The sequence below is a fragment of the Xenopus laevis genome, chromosome 9_10L (genome assembly GCF_017654675.1).
Source record: "Xenopus laevis strain J_2021 chromosome 9_10L, Xenopus_laevis_v10.1, whole genome shotgun sequence".
Taxonomy (NCBI): domain Eukaryota; kingdom Metazoa; phylum Chordata; class Amphibia; order Anura; family Pipidae; genus Xenopus; species Xenopus laevis.
In genome coordinates, this window is record NC_054387.1 from 103689027 (window position 1) to 103710221 (window position 21195).

Consider the following 21195-nt stretch of genomic DNA (forward strand, 5'->3'; position numbering starts at 1 on the left):
TAACACACATGCAGAAGGTTGACCAGACCATACTAAACCAGGTGTACATGAATCCATTGCCCCAAATGTAGTGTGCTAGGCAAACCACCTTGTGAACCTGGAATATATTTGTCTAAATTCTACAGAACAAATAACGAGAGTGCAGACTAACAAAACATGAAGCTTTAAAACGTCTTTAATAAAGGAATACGATGTTATAAAATGTATAAACATTGCTGTATTTTACATTGAATCATAACACAGGATTATGGATAAGGCTGGGAGAATTGGACAATCGATTTAGGTGCTAGGAAATAACTGATGAAAGTGTTAAATTCTTTTTTTATCATTGTCCTTTATTGACAAAATCCATTTGGTTCCATAGTGACTTGTTGGATACTGTGTGAGAAATAGCTGCAGTAGCTTCCACTAAGGAAACAGCTAATTACCTTGAAAGTGCTTCTATATTGGAAAGTATCTTTGACCTGACTATTACAAGAAATTCAGGCAGTAGGCGTGTGGCTAATTCAGAAACAGAACTGATAGACTTTAAACCATACATACAATACAATATCTGTAGATTAGGAAATAAACCCCCAGAACTCTTGATTGTAATAGCCAAGGATTACTCACAGCTGATGGAGGCTACTCAAGTATGAAACATTGCTGCTTCTGCTTAAAAGGCAAGTAAGCGTCTAACCATTTTGTGATGCTCTGCCATTTCCCAAAGTTATCTCCCCCTCTTGACCCTTACCATATATGAATTTTCTTGGGACCCCCCACCCAGCACCTGGTAATGTCATACACAGAGCCAGAACAGAGCACAGTCCAAGACAGGTAGGTGTAAGGGCAGCCAAGAGAGCAGGAAGTAAAGAAGCTAGTAAAAGTTGGACATGTCTTGGTGGCAAAGGGCTGCTACTTTATTGGCTATTTAATATAATAAAAATGGAAGATAAGCCCTTTCATATGAATAGGTTAAAGTTCCCTTACTAATATAACCTTGACTTAAAAATAATGCAATAGATTGCATTTCATACATTATGTTATAACACTAAATGTTGTAACATGTTTCCATGTTTTACACAAGTGCAGAATAACAGAATAACTGTTTTAATAATCAAAAGCATACTATCATTTTAACATCTATCTGTCTATCTATCTGTTTATCTATCTGTCGGTCTGTCAGTCTGTATATCCAACTATTTACCTATACCACATGGACCCATAGAAAATAAGTTCGAAGGAAATCCTTTTGAAAAATAATGAGAGGGTGGAGGACTTTAATCCACTCCATGTTCTCACCTTCTCCACCTCATTTAACCTTTAAGTTAGTGAGTGTCCTTTTTAGAGAACAATGTACATGTATGATAGCTACTGCAGCAAAATGCCACTCCTAATAGCTTAAAGAGCTGAAATTCTGCTTTCTGCACTATAGGTGCTTCTCCTGACCTGCTCCAGCACTAAAAAAATATGCATAGGGGAGCAAAGGGAGCAACATTGGCTAGACTGCTGAATAGTAAAAAGAGATGACAGGATATAACATATGTAAGTAGTAGCAACAGGGCATGTCTAAAGAAATCACTGGTATTACACTGACAATTAGGCCTGCTTTGCATGGGTGGCAAATATCTTGTAATTAACTGCATACATTTAATCACACAGGTTAGGTACCATTATTTCCTAAGGCAAAGATTACCTAGCTACACAGGTAATTACATTTGATAGCTCCAGAAACGTGCACAATTCCTACATCATCACTGGTGCCCTGTAAATAATACCAGTCAATGATTAGTATATAGTCTGGCATCTTTCTGGCTTCATGGTAGGATAATATATACACAATGGAAGGACTGAGGGTGGTGATAAGTATGGCTGCAACTGGGACAATGGTAGCATAGATAAGGCTAAAAAAACTTAAAACGGAATTAAATATGTCATATAAACCACTTGGAAAAAATCTGCTAATTCACAAAACTGTTTCAATTTTATACCTATACCTACCATAAGAAATAATTCAGACTATAACACCAAACCTGAAATTCTCCATCAATGCTACCATAATAAATAAGGTAACTCCAGTTTCTACTACCTATGAAACCGTTTCTACTACCTATGAAACCGACCTTGTACTGTTTGTTGTGTGGTCTTGTTACTTTCTTGGGTGCTCTGCTTTTAGGACAGTTCATTATGCTTTTATGCCGTAAGGGCAGCATTTAGCTGATTTGCCAAAAAAATTATTGGAGTTATTGTTCCACAACTGCTGCAGTTTTCTGTACTTTAAATTAGATTTGAATGGCAGCACTTAGGGAAACCTAGTGATTTGATGACCTGGAAGTAAACATTCATGTCAGTCTGGGCTCTTGCATTCTGCAGCCTGTTTCCTCGTGCACATCAGAGACTGGTTCTCTGACCAATTCCAGCCGCATAGAATTTACCTGAATTTTCTCATTTTCAGCCAAGCCACTCACAAAAATAATAAATGCTCAGAGACAACAGTGTTGCAAGTTACACAAGATTGTGCTGACACATTCTAAAACTTTCTATGGTTTCCATATGAGTCTTAAAAGAACATGCAGCAATCTGAAAAATAGTCTACTCTGATAAGTAAGTAACTCGGTATTCCAGCTGATCCCCAAAGTTGAATAGCTGTCATGAGAATGATTTCAGTTATAAGCCTTCCATCATACTGGTATATTGGTGGGGACACCAAAAGCCTCACAGTCAGTCATATTTTCAGTAGCTTCCACCATCCTGCTAATTTCTATGCATAGAGTCTGAGCAAACAATATGGTCACTCTCATTCATGTACAAATGCAAATATGCAGAAAGGAATGCAATGGTTTGTGCAATAACAGTAAAATATTGCCTTTTATTTTCATTTCTTTTTTTCCACCCAGAAACCATGCAGTTTAGGCCAGACATAAGCAGGAAATTAGGTGTACAGAATTCACAAGGAAGGGTTGACAATCAACTTACTGTCAAGCTACCAGGGAATTTCTTTCTCCTGTGTGATTTATTATGTGTAAGCTAATCAGTTGGCTTGGCTCCTACATTATTTAACGATCGAACGCGGAAACTATGCCTTGTGAGTAGCTGTATTTTTTCCAAGGTGTTTCCTCATTTGTGAAATCCTTCAGAAGACAATGATCAGCTAAGGTTAAAGCAATTAACCTTCTGGTAGATTCAGCTTTTGTGTCACCGGAAAAAGACCAGACAGAAGACTAAAAGTCGTCTATTTACTAACATTTAAATTCCCATTTTTTTCACAAATCAATTTTTTGCCCAAAAAAATTAGTTTTTTTTAAAATTTCTCTAAAACGCTAAAAATGTGAGTATGTAAGAGTAAAAACCACAAAATACAAAACTTCAGCGAGTAAAAGCAGTTGAGGTCCCATAGAAGAGCTACACTGATCCAAAAAAACCTAAAATCTTTAGAGGTTTTCAAGGTTTTTGTATTTTTAGCGCTTTGTTCAGCCTTTTTTTAAATTCGTACTTTTTATATTAGGCTGTTTTAATAAATAACATAGCATTTGTGGTTTAAGAGAAAATTAGTTTATTTGTCATTTCAAAAACCTCAAAAATTACTGAAAAGAGAATGCTGCTAAATGGGCCTCGAAATGTATGCGTATGTGTCATTTATTTGCAATACATTTGGATATAATACAATTGCTTGTGATTAAGCAAGGTGAAAAGGAGATTACTTTCTCTGGGTTTCCTTTCTCATGAGGCTCTATTTACTCAACTGAAGAAATCCAGCCCTATGGCTGTCAGGAAGAACAGGGCTGTCTTGTGCCCATTATTGATGTGTTCTGCACCTAGTTCTGTATCCAATCTGGTGTTAGATACATAGCGCAGCCTGATCCCAGATGCAAGTGCCTGCCGAGAATCAGCCCCATGTGGCAATTGCCTTACAATATTAGATCATTGACACTACAGATGCAAATGCCTGCTAAGAATGAGCCCCGTGTGGCATACTTCCCAACTGTCCCATTTTTAGAGAGACAGTCCCTCTTTTGACAGCTCAACCTGCAGTCCCTCATTTGTACTGGAAAGTTCAGTTTTTCTCTGCACTGAACAGCCAGAAAAAGAAACAATGTTTCTAACTTAATTGGCTTTTGGCAGAGAGACCAGAACAGCCAGAACACAAGATAAGATACATTTGTAACAATTCAAATGTATCTAGATAAGCAACCAAGATAAGCAAATAAGTAATTGTAACATTATAAGATAGCAGGTCCCTTGGGAAAAGTTACTCACAGCTTAAAGGAACAGTAACATGAATATTTTTCTATAAAACATTTGTTTGCCCTTAATGAAAAAAAAACACCAGCACACATTTAACTTTACATTCGCAAAGACTTTATTAAGAAATATCTTATCAATAATCCGCTTGCGCTCCTCTTCTGAAAAGGCGACATGGCGACGATCCACCTTCTATAGGAGATAGCCAGGGAGGAGAAATCGAGCGCCGCCAGATGGACCGTCGCCATGTCGCCTTTTCAGAAGAGGAGTATTGGTAAGATATTTCTTAATAAAGTCTTTGTGAATGTAAAGTTAAATGTGTGCTGGTGGTTTTTTTTTTGTTAAGGGCATATGAATTTTTTATATAAAAAATTTCATGTTACTGTTCCTTTAAAGGGCAATTCACCTTCATTAGCAAAACTGTAATAACTGGGGGAAAAAAACACAGAAATATGTTCAAACTTTCATAACCTGCCACATTTTGCAAAATTAACATGGTAATTAGGGGGTGTGGCCACACAAATGGGTGTGGTCCAAAAATGCTGCGCTACGTGTGCCAAATTTTTTGTCTCCACACTCCACTCCATCTTGAGGCCACCTGAAGCACACATGTGCAGAGATACTATATTCCAGTATATTGCTCCAGCTTCTCTTTGCAAAAGAGATAAAAGCCAGTGACAAGTTTGTGTAGTTGTTCAAAGAAAAGTATTTAAGGCATACTGTTTTATAACCAGTACTTAAAGATAATTCAAGGCCACACAGCCATTGGAACCAGAAACCTGTCTTACCCCATAGACCATATGACAAAGTGCAAAAAACAGGCACAACTTTGCAAGCACTAATAAATCAATAAATCAATGATTGACAGTCACCTTCCATTACTTGAGTTTCTTTCTGTTTTGCTTTATTCTACAGTTACAAGACCCTAAACGGGCTACAAGGTAAACAGCGTGTCTACACTTTATCTGAATATTATGGCAGAGATACCAAAAAAATCTTTTTTAAATAGGTCATGATCTGTAATATTCCTGCAAAGAACAGATTAATATTTCCACATAATGCGTCACACCTTTGTTAAATTCCTCATTGTAAGTTTATCTAAATATTTTCTTAGTTGTGTTTGGGGACAGTTATATAGTAAGCCTGTTGGTGTAAGATATAGGTGTAATGTAAATAACAGAGTACACATACACAAATAGTAGCCTTCTGATGACATTTTAGTTACAAGTTCAATGAAATGTAAATATGATCATAGAATTGTTGTTTAATATTTGTCTAAAAGACACTATTTGTTCTTTATCATTGGTAAAGCTAGAGATCTGATGGAAATATGAATGGGTGCATCTGCTTACTCACAGCCAGAATATTTTAGGGATGCACCAAATCCACTATTTGGGATTCGGCTGAATCCTGGAATCCTTCATGAAAGATTAAGCCCACTACCGAACTGAATGCAAATGAGGGTCAGGAAAGGATTTTTTTTGCTTTACTTGATTCCCCTTCCGCCCCTATTTTACATATGCAAATTATGATTCAGATTCGGTTTGACCAGGCACAAGACTGTGGTCAAATACAAATCCTGTTGAAAAAAAGCCAAATCCTGGCTGAATCCCAAACTGAATCCTGGATTTGGTGCATCCCTAGAATTTTTTTATTTAGAATTATGTTGTTATTTTGCCACTTTACAGGAGAGGTAACCGAGATGAATCCCAAGCAGATGCTTAGGTTGTCAATCCAAAACTAGGAGCACAACTGCCATGTCGGATCATCAGCTAAATACAATTATAGTAAGCATAATCAAAATAAAAAATGTTAATTATTCCACAGCAGTGTTCACTAGAGGGAACTCACAAGGCAACATAATGGATTACTTCATAATTCTAGTTGGTATAGTCTTCCTTTATACTTATTATTGGGAATCCTAAATACAGTTAGCAACAAAAGAACAATTTTTGAATGGATGCTCACACACACTCATTTGGTAAGGACACCAAATAAGGGGGTCTTTCCCCTATATGCCCACCTTGAGGGCCAAATGATTGCATGGCAACAACAGTAAAGGCCCCCATACACGGGCTGATAAAATCTGCCAACAGACAGTGCCGTGTGTTGCGCCCTCCGACGGGATTCCCAGATCAATACCTGGCTGAAAGAGAGGCAGGGTAAAAAATCCCATCGGATTTGTTGATGCAGTGCCCCAATCAGACCACCCATATGGCTTCCATTCTGATACGATCGTTGAGCCCTAGGGCCACAATCGGATCCCAATGTGGGCATATCGGGGAGATATCCGCTAGTTTGGAGACATCGCCAAATGAGTGTATCTCCCTGTGTATGGCCACCTGTTATGGCAAGGACAGCATTAACAAGCTGATGCAGTTTTCACCACTATGAAAACCATAAACCTGCCCAATTGAAACCTGCCTGATTCTCTGGCAGCTATTGGTTGGACAGGCCTGTTGGAAGGCCCATACAACGGCAAATAAGGTGCTAACTCAGTCCGTATGGCCACCTTTAGGGACATGGCATGGCAGTAAGGATCACCTCTGACTACATTGTAAGTGCTGATGTGTTTTTGCCTCTGAATATATAAGGTTACAATTGTGAGTCAGGCTGGGGGTGATTATTTATCAGGGCTCTTAGATGTACTGGCATGTCTGCTTTTATGCTTAGGAGCTGCTTCTTTTTGCTAAACTGCAATCCAATCGTATCTGGTTTTATGGCTCGTAATTAGAATTTAATGAGGAGTATCAGTTACATGAATTACATACAACAAAGGCAGGAGAAAATGTGTTAATTATTTATGAGTTTCTAGGGAAACAAAGTGTTTATGTGACAATACACTGTCAGTGGATGATCATACTCTCTTGGCTGGTAGTAGAGATGGTTATTTACACTCGACTAAACACAGCAAAACATGAATTTGTTGAAAATCTGATCATAGTTTCCCTAGTAAGGCAGCGACTCAGGCAGGAAGTGATGTCACACCAAGCTAATATGGCAGCTGCTATTCTAAACAGAGAGCTTCTAGAGATTTTTACTCAGGTATGGTAAAGCATTCTACAAAATAAATATAGTGGTATAGCTTGCACTATTGCAGCTAATCTATTGGCAATAAACTGCCTCCATAGCTTTCGTTCTCCTTTAAAACAGTTTGGTAACAATAATTAACTGCGTGGTATCAGCTATGATATCAGCTATGATATCAACTTGATACAAAATAAATTCCTGATAAATAGCAAAACAGATTGAAGTGCTGGGAATCCTGCTGGAATCCGTACTTTAATCCATAATAAATCTGCCCCAAAATTTTGAGAAAGTGAACTGCCCTTTTAATGTAAATGTGAACTTCTCAAGCAAGCTTCACAAGAAAGCATGAGAGCAGAACATGAAGGAAACAGAAAAAAACATATCACAACACAAAAATGGAAACATAGTTTATGTAAGAAGGGAATATGGTATTTTAACTTTACAGATTATTTCCTTGTAGCAGATCATAAATGTGCTCACAAATTCAACCCTTTTAACATCCTGTTAACTCTTTTAGCAAAGCAGGTACCAAGCAGGCAGGAAGATTGCAAACAATAAAAACTTTTGGTCGCTTTCCATATTGTGTAAAGGCGTGGTTTATCTTTAAATTAACTTTTAGTATGTTATAGTATTCTAAGCAACCTTTCAATTGGCCTTCATTATCTGACTCTTTCCAGCTGTCACTGACCCCATCTAAAATCAAATGCTCTGTAAGGCTACAAATATATTGTTATTGCTACTTTCTAATATTCATTTTTCTATATGCGCCCTCTCATATTCATATTCCAGTCTCTTATTCAAATCAGTGCACGGTTGCTAGGGTAATTTGTTCCCAGGCAACCAGATTGCTGAAATTGAAAACTGGAGAGCTGCTGAATAAAAAGCTAAATAACTCAAAAATTGCAAATAACAAAAAATGAAAAACAATTGAAAATTGTCCCAGAATATCACTCTCTACATCACAGTAAAAGCTAATTTAAAGGTGAATAATCCCCTAACAATGGCTATAACCTTTCTGCAATATTCAGTTTATGGGGCAGATTTACATAGGGTCGAATTAACCCTCGATATTCGACTGGCAAAGGTAAATCCATCAATCGAACGATTTTTCTACGACCAAAAAAATCTTAGGGGACCTTCTCCATAGGCTAACATTGCACCTCGGTAGGTTTTAGGTGGCGAAGTAGGGGGTCGAAGTTTTTTTTAAAGAGACAGTACTTCGACTATCGAATGGTCGAATAGTCGAATGATTTTTAGTTTGAATCATTCGATTCAAAGTCGAAGGTCGAAGTAGCCAATTAGATGATCGAAGTAGCCAAAAAAATCATTCGAAATTCGAAGTTTTTTTTATTCTATTCCTTCACTCGAACTAAGTAAATGTGCCCCATAGTATCCTCTTTATGTACCCATTAGATGCTACGGAAAAACAATATTTATTAACAGGTGGCAATGTGGTCAGAATTATTTTAATTACACTAATGGCATTTTATAATTTTGATAGCTCATTTACTTCACTGCAGAAAACGTTTGAAATTGTATAAATAGGCAGTATCAGGAGTGAAGTGTGTTGAAATAGCAAACATTAATTATTACTGGCACTTTATGATTTTGTCCATGGATGAAATAAGCATGACAACAGTGTTTTGGAACAGTCAATGACCAATGATGTCAAGAAATGTTATGAAATAGGAGCAGTAATTTTCCTTAACAGCAGGAGCTTATGTCTGACAGCATCACAAAAGGGCATGTCCATGTCCTGAGACATGTGGGAAATGTGGGGGTGACAAATGGAGCGATATAACAGTAACCCATAGTAACAAAAAGGTGCTTGCTTTCAAATAAATAATCATTCAATGTTATTTGCTGATTGTTGCTATAGGTCAGGAGACCTGGTGGTTACTTTTTTAATGTAAATTTTTACATACTTTTTTTTATATCTTTTTTCTACCTGGTGAATTGATAAGATGAAGTTACATCCTCAACATTATGCCAGTGACATAATATCCTCTGTACCAAAAAAGTCATAAAAAATATAAAAAACGCTGGCATTATTTCATGTTTAGGAATGGTAACTAAGTTTCTCTAGGAAGAAAGTAACGCTAGAGAAAATTCACTTAGAAATGTTCGCGCTGGCAAAGTTTTGCTGGCAAAAGTATATATATATATATATCATACATGGAAATAGCTGGAGGCAATGACAGAATGAAATATTTGGAAACCTGCTCATATTCATATTTTATGATTTAAGTACAAAGTTTCATTGCATCTGAATTCCTTTGCACAATGTTTTACCAATAAATATAAAGATAGTAACAAATTCCAAATAACGTGTTTAGCTTGCCCTGTAGGTTTTACCAAGGTTCAGTAGAATGACTGCAATAGCCATAGGGATAATTTACACTCACTAGCCAGCACCCAGTGTGGCTTTGCTCCCATTTGTCTAGTGTGACTAGAGGCAAGACATTCGGCAACAGTAAAACAAAAAAAAAAACAAAACACTCTAAGGAAAACTTCAAATGCAAATATCAGTGTGAATTCCTGCACTGCTATGTTTCTATCATGCTGATAGACAAGATAATCTTAAAAGACAACATTTATCTAATAAAGAGGGATAATAGGTATCATTACAGCTCACCTGTGTTTAACTAAAGGAATTTGGATTACTATGGTAAAAATCATATATATTCGTATGTACTGTGTTTGCTTAAAGGTTGGGACTTGTAAAATTTACATAACTTAGACTTTTCTTACATTACCCCATATTTATAATACAACTATAACAAGATGCCAGTTTGTGTTTAATAGGCTGACCATAATTATTGCGTTTCTTATAGTATTTTTATAAATGCCCAGAGCGGCATATAGTTTAAACCGAGTAACAAAATAAATGACATACCGTTTAAGGAATTAAAAACATGAATATACATTTACAGGGGCATATTTATAAAGCTGTGTTAGGATTTATTGCATTTAAATACAAACATCTCCATGCTACAGAATGCAAAATCAAGCAGATTTTTAAAGATGTACAAAAGATTTTATGTGAATATGAAGGGAAGTTTACAAAGCTGGTATGAAGTATGAAGGTTTGGCTTGCTAAAGTAAAAATATTATGAAAAAATTGTATTGTGTGCTGCCACTTTTTCCCCTTTTGCATTTTACACCAGTTTTCATCCAAGATTTCTTTTACATGGATCACACCAGGTCTGACGTACTATAAACTTTACAGAAGTTTCTGATGTAAAAACAGCTTTACAAATTGCAGAATAGAAAACATAAGCAAGCAACACCAAGGATTTGTACCTTCATTTGCTGAGAAGGGAGCTCATACAGACTCGGCAGCACTGTGGCACCGGGAAAGTGAAATTTCTTTGCATACAAGTGTTTCCAGTTATATCCACAGCTCCGAGGCACAGGTAGTCAGAACTGTCAGTCTCCTGGTGCAAGATCATTGCCTGCGCCACAGCCCAGAAGGTGGATAAAAGATGTTCTGTAGGTGCCTTATCCTGGCAGATATTTGAATGTGCTGGCAAACATAAGTGCTGTTAAAGTGGCAGGAATTGCAGAGCAGTGCAATACATGTTTCAAATCACTGGCATGGCTGTCAAATCCCGTTGTTGAGGGAATGGGGGAGAATTTACTATGCAGAAGTTTCTGTAGGGTCTTAGCTGCAGATTCCTAGAAGGCAGGTTGGTACTGCTTATGTTCAGAGTTTTCAGCAAACAACAGATTCACAGTCTCTGCCTCGTACCCTCCTTTAGCTGTCAGTGCAGAGACAATTGTGTCTGTAACAATGCAAATCCAACTGAGTTCCACCTGTTCCCTTCCCTCAGGCACTTTCTTTATCTGCACTCTTATCTTGCCTCTTGCTCCTCTGCTTCTCCCACAATGACACGTTTAACCGTTTACTTCTCTTACTAGTCCTGTTGCTTTTTTACATCTTGAAGTGTAATATTTATTTTTTCTGAAGTGTACGCTGAGGTTATTACATAAACATGGGTCTTTTTAACTTGCACTTTTTTCAGGGGCAATTCTGTTATGTGTTATGGGTCTATTATACTTGACATTTCCAATATGTTTAACCCTAATGCGGGCTTGATAAATCAAATTGCCAATCCATTTATACTACATACATTATCATAATCAAAACTTCCAATACCTATTTTGTGTGTTGCCATTTTTACATCTGTTCCGAGATTAGTAGAGTTAATAACAGAGATTTGTGGAAGCTTCCATTGCTCTGAAGTTTTTAGAATAAAAGGCTGTTGCTGCATTGCTTCTAGTGTACTAATACCATGTAAATGGCAGGTCCACTCCTGCTATGAGGCCTCAGGCGGCAAAAAACATTTGCTCCTGGTACAGTTGTGAAACTGGAAAGTTTGGCTTTCCTACTGCAGAGAGCACAAATAAAATGTGGCCTCCTCCTTGACCCATTCCAACACTGAAAAGGTAAGCGCAGGAGGTGAGGGTAAGTGTCGCAGCAACCTGAGCAGTCTGATGCACAGAATTGCCCCAGAGAACAGCGGTCTAGAAAAGGTCTATACAAACACCTCACCCTTTCGCATTTGTAGTATTCTTTCTGCATCTGATATATACATTAAAAACAACTTCATAATCAGGAGCCTCTATTGGCTAACTGCACTTGTGGACTTCTAAGAGGTTCCTAATTTCTGTACTTTACGGTCCCTTTCACCCTGATACACTTTAGAATATCTAAACAAATGTGGCGGGTCAGCATTCATACTGTAATGCATCCCATTGTGTCTTCAATTTAAAAGCATTCTTCCCTCTAGAAATAACTCAGCTATAGATAATACTGTATCTACCCATTCATCTATAGTTCAATTCAGCTACAGTTCCGACAATAAACCAATAGCAAATTCGTGCTTACACTCTATTTAAGGGTACAAGTTGAATCAAAACAGCTTCAGGTAGTAGTTTTACACTGCAATGTGTTTATTAGCAGTGTAGGCACACTACATGTTTGGGGCATAACCCTGTATCAAGAGCACTTGTATCCTTGGATTATTGCACATGAGATGCAACACAGACACCTGAATCTACAGCTATGAAATAATGAATTTTGGAATCTGAATCATATCTACTATATTGACTTTCAGGGATATCTAGGGGAGCAAATACACCTTCTCCCCAAATCTCACCCTAATTGATGTTGAAATTGATTCCCCATTCCCCCAGATATTGCTCCAGGCCAACCCCAGGGTCGCAGAAGGGGCAGCAGCCCCAGAGTTTGGGAACCTCTGCCCTACTGTATTTATTCTCGAGATTTGAGACTATGAATTATTCCGGTGAATTATGGAATCTTTGTTGAATTCCTGGGAACTGTGGATTTAATATGAATAAGACCAATAATCTACATTTCAGAATACACTGGGTCTGTATTATAATCCTCATGCTTTTATATGGTCATGGAAATCCTCTGTGACTTATACTTTCCTTATATTTTACAGTAGGGGGTACATGATCCACTATATTATACCCAAGATCCAAGAATAATGCAGAACAAGAATACTGAAATTATTTTCCTTAACACCCCAAAATTGTAAATTAATGTAGGCATTATACACATGACATACATCAAAACACAGCAAAGAATAAATCTCTACTCATTATTCAAAGAGCCTGCCAAGCTCTACTGTTTATACAATTTAATTTTATTCTATCCTACAGCCCAGGAACCAAAAACCTAGAATGTTTCCTGAACAGATTTGTTATGATTCGAGGTTTGGGTTTAAGTATTTTGATTTTGAAAAAAATTGTGCAAATGAGTACTTGCTTGCATCTTTTTACATTGATTGTTCACTGGTTCACTGGTTTTAGAGAAATTTGTAAAAAAAAAAAATATTTTTAGAGGAAAAATAGACCCCTTAGATTTGGCCGGCTAATGTCTTATTTTGGTGATCTTCCATCTTCAAGCATAGCCTGGCCTGAAACATGTGCTCAATTTAAATCTTCCTACTTAAAATCACTGCTCTTACTTCATTCCCTCCCACCCCATGAAAGCCTAAGTAGGCCAATCTCAATAGACTTTATTGCAGAACTCAAACAAATGGACAGACAGACCAACCAGTATAAAACAATATATCTGCCATCTTCCTTTTATATAATTCTATACAATTTCTTCTTTGCAAACCCCCCTTTTCTCTAATGTTGGATTAGTTCTCAAATATTCCTTTTGAAGGAACTTCCTGTAAGAAAAGCAAGACTTTCCAAAAATCTTCACGCACAACAATAGGAATTTCACTAACCACAAATGAAGGAAGCATCCAGAATATGAGCTATTGTCTCCCCAATCCTTCATCTATTTTTAGGTAAGAGCATGATTTTCATTTTGAACTTTGAACTTTTGCATAGGTTCACTCTATTTTTAATGCAGCCCTTTGTAAAAGAAGAAAACATATCTTTGTTGGCAATATTCATTTATCAAGAGAGTGAAAAATCTAAGGTTTAATGTCTCCTCAAGTATTTGTGCCTCACACTTGACTTTGCTGGATTGCTGCCTACCTACTGACTGGTGTCTGTTCTTCGGATTCTGATTGTTTGCAAATGGCTCTGACCCACTGCCTCCTCTATGACTCTTCATGTGCACTGCCTGCCCTGACCTTAGCCTGTCTCACCGTAATGCTAGTGTCCTCCGATTTCTCCTCCACAATGCTTATTCCTATCGTATTCCCGTGTTCTGCAATACTGTGGTAGTGTGCATGAGATGCTACCTGTCTACAGTGAGTTCCACCAAGAATTTAATCTTTACACGTGGCTGCTATTGGACCAACATGAAAATTGAGATTCTCAGCTCTAAAATTAGTAATAGCAAACAGCACTAAAGGGCTAGTATAGCCACTCCAAAAACATTAAAAATGCAGCAAAAATACATATACGGTCTTAGTAGTCTGGCCTGCTACCATATTTGGAGTTATTTAAAAAGGCTATTTTGAATAGCATGACAGAAGGTTGCAATATTTCTGGTCCTGGCAGTTGTGCAACTAGAGGCTATGGGGTTTAACAACAAAATATATTTAACTCTGCAAAGATTATATCTATTACATTGGTTTCATTATTGTATCTGCAGCTGGCTGAAAGAAAGCTTATTATTGATTGGCTGTTATGGATTGCTGCCCAGGTACACATTTGCCCATAAGCCATTATACTAACTCATTCCCAAAATGGTTGAGCCCTAAGCAAATACTTCTATTGCCTACCACTATTTCCAGCCCTGTGCCCAGGCCTAGTAATAACCTAATTGTTGGCCTGATTACATGCCCATTTGTTGACATGACCAAATGAATGTAGTTAGGCATAACCAGCTTATTTCCTAACCTACTGTTACCAAGCTACGCACCCTTTTCCTCAACAAATACTGGTTTATGGGCCCCTGGCCAGTGACGTCTATTTGCAAACCAACACTCCTCCTCATGCAACTCAAACTAATGGAGACTCATGAAAAACTAAAGTTTTTCATATGTAACTGCAAGGGGTTTTAACACTGTAATTTTTATGTCTCTTTCTTTGTAAAGTTATCAGCTGTCCCAGACTAAGAGCAATAAAAATACTGAAGTTCCACATGCAATAATTTTTTTGCTTTCCTGCTGTGGGTGAGCTAGCATTACCGTGGGAACCGCAGGACAAAAAGAAAGTTCTGGCAGGAAGATAATGTTTCGGGACCACCCCTTAATCATAAGCCTATGACTTAGGAGCGTTCCCGAAACGTTTTAGGCGTCTATTTCACAGCAGCCACCTGTGTTTCTTAATGTTATAATAAACAGTAGTTTTACTTAATGAGGAAGTGTGCCCTACATTTTTCCTTTTTTTGGTTCGCCATCTAGAGAGAACTAACACTTGAACATGGATATTTTGGTCATTATAATTAGTTAGAAAATGTGCCTCCTGGATAAGCAGTGAACAGTGTCGGACTGGGACACCAGGGGCCCACCCAAAACCCTTAGACCAGGGGCCCACTCTAAGTATTATTTCTTCCTCTCCTCACTCAACCTCTATTCTCCTAGTAAGATAATAGGGAATGGCCATGAAATAGGCCATGAGTTTAAAAGCAGGAGGGCCCACTGAAACCTGGGCCCACCGGGAGTTTTCCTGGTATCCCAGTGGGCCAGTCCGACACTGGCAGTGGACCTCAACAGGCTGTTGTATGGTTCCATAGAAAGTTACCATATAGTGGGCTGGTAGGGGGCTGTTTGGGCCTCTGTGTACTTGGAATGGCAGGGCCTATTTTGACTCCCAGTCCAGGCCTGGACCTCTGGGTAATGTTTTCTATACGCCATGTGTATTAATTACTTTGTATAGGACTACAGTCCTGTCGAAATTGTAAAGTTTAAACGTGTCACAGTTTCACACTTGAGAGTAAATTAAAAATAGAATTACAAGTTAGCAACAGGTCTCCTGATTCATAGCAACCAGCAGTTAGCATTTAATGGTCAGCTATTTAAAAGCATTTAACTTGTTGCTATGGGTTGTTAACCTACAGAAAACCATTGCCATTATATCACTCCATTCGTCAACCCCCACATTTATAATGTCTCAGGGCATGGACTTGTCCTGTTATGATTCCACCAGACATAAGTTCCTGCTGTTCAGGAAAACACCTGCCCTTTCATACCATTTCTTGACATCATTAACTGTTCCATAAAACTGTTGTCATGCTTATCTCATCTATAAAATGTCAGTAAATAACACTGGTGTCGTAACATTAATTTTAGGTGTTTCTATTGATGCATTGTTTTTTCAAATTGATGTTCCTGGAAAAGGATTTAGTTTACTCCAGGTATACCTAATAAGCCCCCGTGCCACCATACAAACTGTATTCAGCAGAACTGCACTTAGTATATATTATATAAATATTGCATCCAAGCCACATATTGCACATTGCAGAAAGGCCACATTGTCAGACAATATGGAGAATGACCAAAAGTTTATATTTTTTGAAGTCTTCCTACCTGCTTGGTACCTATTTTAATAAAAGGGTTAGCCACTGAATAACAAGATATTAAATAGTATGAATTTGTGAGCACATATACATGTATCAGCTGGTACAAGGAAATAGTGCTCTGTAAAGTTCAAAGAGAACATTCCCCTTCTACCTTAAACCACCCCACCGCTTTTTGTTTGTGTAGTAATGTTTTTACTGTTCGGTTTCTTTTATCTTCAGCTCTCCTGCTTTTTGTTTGCTGGAGAATTTCACATTTACATTAAAAGGGCAGTTCATTTTTACAACACTGTGGGACAGATTTATTATCAAATCCAGAAGGATTCCCAGCAGTTCAATCAATTTTGCTATTTATCAGGAAATGTCAAATTGATATATTTATCAAAGCTGATACCTGTGTCAGTTTGTCTCAGTTCTGTCCTATGCTGAGTCCTTACTCCCCAGTGCAAGTAACATGTGGGGCAAAAGGATTTAGATAATGTTTGCATACCCCCCAACTGTCCTGTTTTTACGGGACAGTCCTGATTTTGACAGCTCAGCCTGCAGTCCCAGATTCTTACTGAAGTTTCCCTTTGATCTACAGCATAGACACCAGAAAAAGATACAAAGTTTCTAAAACTCAATTAAAAAATACCTTTTTTGGCAGAGAGCCCAGAACACTTAGCACCTGCACTTAAATACATTTGTAACTATTTAAGATAAGCAAATAAATGATTTTAACAATTTAAGATAAGCAGGTCTCTTAGGAGAACTGAGACATTCAGCTTAAAGGGCAATTCACTTTCATTAGCAAACTGTAAGAACACATGAAACATGACCCTAAAACCCCCAGAAATGTGTTCAGACTTTCCATAACCTACCAAATGTTGTAAAGTGGACATGGTATTTAGGGGGTGTGGCCACACAAATGGGTGTGGTCAAAAAAGTTGCTGGGCTGAGCACAGCAGAACTTTTTGTTCTTTCCAATTCTCAAATGTTGGGAGGTCTGAATGTATGCACTGCAACATTTTTTTTTAATCTGATGCCAGGTTGCTAGGGTAACTATGACCTGGCAATCGTACAGCAGTTGAAATTCCAAACCTGAGAGCTGAAAAACAAAAAGTCTCTTCATGTGAGTAATGTTTTATCTTTATTTTCCACTCGTTACAACCACTACTGTATTTAGCTTGGTTCCTGTACAATCAGACTATAGGTATGTGCGGGAGCAGTCATATAGCTTATCTGTTCCAAGCCACCAATAGCACGCTACAATCTAATTCTGACCACAGTACATTTTTTTAGATATAAGGGGGCAAATTCACTAATGATCGAAGCGCTAGAGCAAATTCACCAGCGTGACATCATTTCGTTACTTCGCCGATTTACTAACGGGTGCTGGCGTAAATTCGCTAACGAAGTGGACCTATTCTAGCGCTACTTCGCACCCTTACGCCAGGCAAAGTTGCGCTATGGCGATGAGACGTAACTACGCTTATTCACTAACTTGCGCATTTTACTGAACGTTACCTCTTGCGCCAGATTTGCCTTCACCACCTCAGACCAGGTGAAGTGCAATAGAGTAGATAGGGATTGCTTCAAAAATAGTTTAAATTTTTTCTAAGTCCCAAAAAACGCTGGCGTCTTTTCCTTTTTTAAGAGTGATAGGCTGAAAAAGATCGTTAATTTTTTGGGGGGTATCCTCCTTCCCCCCTACATTTCCTAACATATGGCACCTAAACTATACAGTGGGCACATGTATAGGGCAAAATAACAACTCTATTTCATTTTATGAAGCTTTCCCAGGCTTGTGTAGTGTAATGTATTTGCTGCTACATATACGTCCATTGTACTTTAAATTAGGAAAATTAGGCATCACTAGCGTAACTTCGCTTTCCTTGACGAATTAACGCTAGCGCAACTTCACTACCGTTCGCCTCCCTGAGCGCAACTTCAGATTTTAGTGAATTAGCGGCGCCCTGGCGAAACTTCGCCTGGCGAAGCCTGTGCTAGCAGGCTAGTGAGTTTGCCCCAAGGTACTTTGTTTACATGAATTATTTTTCCTTTAGTAGTTATTGACGTGAATGACAACTGGATGTTGAACACATTCATGTTTTGCCGTGTGTAGTATAGTGTAAATAGAAACAAATTCCTTGAATGCAGGTGATCCCCATGTGATCACTGAGGAAGGGACATGTAGTCCTGAAATATTTGATCGTGTGTAAGGGTGTCTGGAGCGCCATTTAATTAATTTGGGATCACAGTGTTTGCTGCATGCAAGGTATTGGCTCTGTATTTGTTTCTGGATTACTTAACTGGTGTGGGGCTAGGCCAGTGCTAACACCTGCATCTCCCATCTGCGAGAACCTGTTTGTAAATAGTGTAAATAACCATCTCAGGGACCTGCTCAGTTTCCCAAGACAGTGGGAATTATCTGGTTTCCAGAGAAACGTAGATCATATATAATTAACACATTCTCTCCTGCCTTTGTAGTTTGGTAACTGATACCCCTCATCAAATTCTAATCGCCCGCAATAAAACTAGATACGATTGGATTGCAGTTTAGCAAAAAGAAGCAACTCTTAGGGTTAGTTCACACAAGGAGATTCGGGGAGATTTTGTCACCTGGCGACTAATCGCCTCGTCTTCTGGGTGTCAATCTCCCCGAACTGCCTCAGCGTGTCTTCCCATAGGCTATAATGAAAAGTCGCCTGCGCTAAAGCACACGCGGTGCTGCATTTTCCGTAGTCGCCCGAAGTTACCTCACGGAAGAAACTTCGGGCGACTTCGGAAAACGAAGCGCTGCTTGTGCTTTAGCGCAGGCGACTTTTCATTATAGCCTATGGGAAGACACGCTGAGGCAGCCCCCCAAATCTCCTCGTGTGAACTAACCCTAAAGCATAAAGCAGACATGCCAGGACATCTAAGAGCCCTGATACATAATCACCCACAGCCTGACTCACCATTGTAAACTTATATGTCCAGAGGTAACGCATATATTACATACCTCCCGAATGTCCCGCTTTTCATGTGACACTCCCGATTTGCTGCCCATAGCCGGCAGTCCTGGATCGACAGCTAAATGTCCCACTTCTGGTGTCGGCAGTCTCAATACTTTCAGTGCAGTTAGGACTGCTTGTTGCTAGGCAGTGGGCGGTTCTTATGTGACACTAGAGAGCTGCATAGGATAGTGGAGGATCGGGAAGAGAAGTTACTACATGCTGGAGGATCGGGTTGCTTCAGATAAGACAGGTTGATAATGGCAGTGCTGTGTATACAGAAAGTTTATTTTTTTGCTACCTGCTAGGTCAGGGCTGTCCAACTGATTTTTATGGCTTCAAGTCTGCTCAAAGGTTTCATATGTATGACATTATCATTTTAATTTGAACCGGCCTTTGAACATGCTCTTGAACACCTTAGGGGGGATGTAATAAAAGCAGGTAACGGGAAAACAATTTGCAAAGCGAAAACGTACGCCTTTTTTTTGCTTCACAGGGAAACTTCGGGCGACTTTGTAAAACAAAGCACTCCGAGTGCCATCCTGCCGGCGATTTAGATTTAACGCTAAGATTCTGGGAGCTTTAGTTGCCTCTTTTTCGGGCGACTAAATCTCCCCGAATCTTAGCGTGTGCCCTTACCCTTAGGGTTTTGTAACTGTAGAACAGAGCAAAAGAGAAAAGAGCTTCCAAAAAGGGCTCCAAATGTTGGCAGGTGCTAGCAGCTACGGGACATTGGTTTAAATGAGAGGCACGTGCAAATCTATATCCTTAGAAATAAAATCCATGCACTCTCTACATAAATATGTACATCATAATATCCATACCTTCTAGATTTCCACAGCATCCAAAAAAGCCTTAAATACCATGTTGGACTGGGACACCAGGGGCCAATCCTAAAACCTTAGACCAGGGCCCCACACTCAGTACTAATATTCTTCATCTCCTCAATCAACCTCTATTCTCCTAGTTCGTTTTCTTTACATACTGTAATCTATTATTCCATCTATTTAGCCTCTTTGTTCTCATATAATAGGGAATGGCCATGAAATAGGCCTAAAGTTTTGCAGCATGAGGGCCCACTGACACTTTGGCCCACCGGGAGTCTTCCTGGTATCCCGGTGGGCCAGTCCGACACTGCTTAAATAGATCCTCCTGTAACAATGACTATGCCAGGTATATTTAAGTAAATGCCCATACAAACACAACCATATGCGATAGTTTTACGATCTCCTTTTCACTTTGTGCTGACAGACTATCTTTCATCCTTACTTGCAAGTCAGATTTATAGCAGTATGGTGGAATTTACTCATGCCTAGGCAACATGTATGAGTGAGGAGAGGGGGTAGCTGCAAAATAGATTAGCAAACGATGGGGAGAGGAAGGCTGAAATGGAATATGAAGAGAATACCAGTGGAAAAGAGAATCGGGGGGAATGGGAAGGGAAAATAGTAAAAAGTGATCATGACATAAGGAAAGAAGATTAATGGTAAACCTAAAAGCAACAAAGGAACAGGTAGAGGGATTGTACAGAAAAGGAGAAAAAAATCAAAGTAGAGAGCACAAGTGGAGGAGAGAGGAGCAGAGGGTGGTAACGTGGGTTATCACAGGAAGAGGCGAGAGAGGAAAATATGGAAGTACAAGGGCAGAAATACTTCAACTGCAAATGGACAGTGAGGGGAAGACAAAAGAATAAAGAAGCATGGAACAACAAAAAAGAATATGTGAGTAAAGTGTTGTGCATTTTATTTACAGCTATATTGTTTTTGGTTGTTGGCCTCTGCTGTAGTTTGTGTTGGGCCTGCAAATATCCTGCCTTGTGTTAGGTGAATTTATACATAGAGCTCTGTATTTATCCTAGTTTGTTTTCTGGGGGATTGATACATAACACAGTTTTTGTCCCTGAATCCAGTGCCCTTGACTAAATAATGTGCTAGAAATGTTATGTCTCACTTTATATTGTGAGGATGCTATCCAATAGGGCTCACTGTATTAATATAATTTTGGATCATA

The 21195-nt window shown here is 38.7% G+C and overlaps 1 protein-coding gene across 2 annotated transcripts in view; it reads right to left on the reverse strand.

Moving 5' to 3' along the window:
• The window catches only part of tmc5.L (transmembrane channel like 5 L homeolog), a 53112-nt gene extending 33677 nt beyond the window's left edge, over positions 1-19435 (reverse strand). Inside the window, exon 1 of one of the 2 annotated variants that reach the window (XM_018236346.2) lies at positions 19194-19435. The gene's annotated coding sequence lies outside the window, so the exon portion shown is untranslated. Of the gene's footprint in view, positions 1-10554; positions 11128-19193 lie in introns of those variants that run through there. The other variant, XM_018236345.2, reaches the window with a different exon arrangement.
• Positions 19436-21195: the final 1760 nt, after the last annotated feature.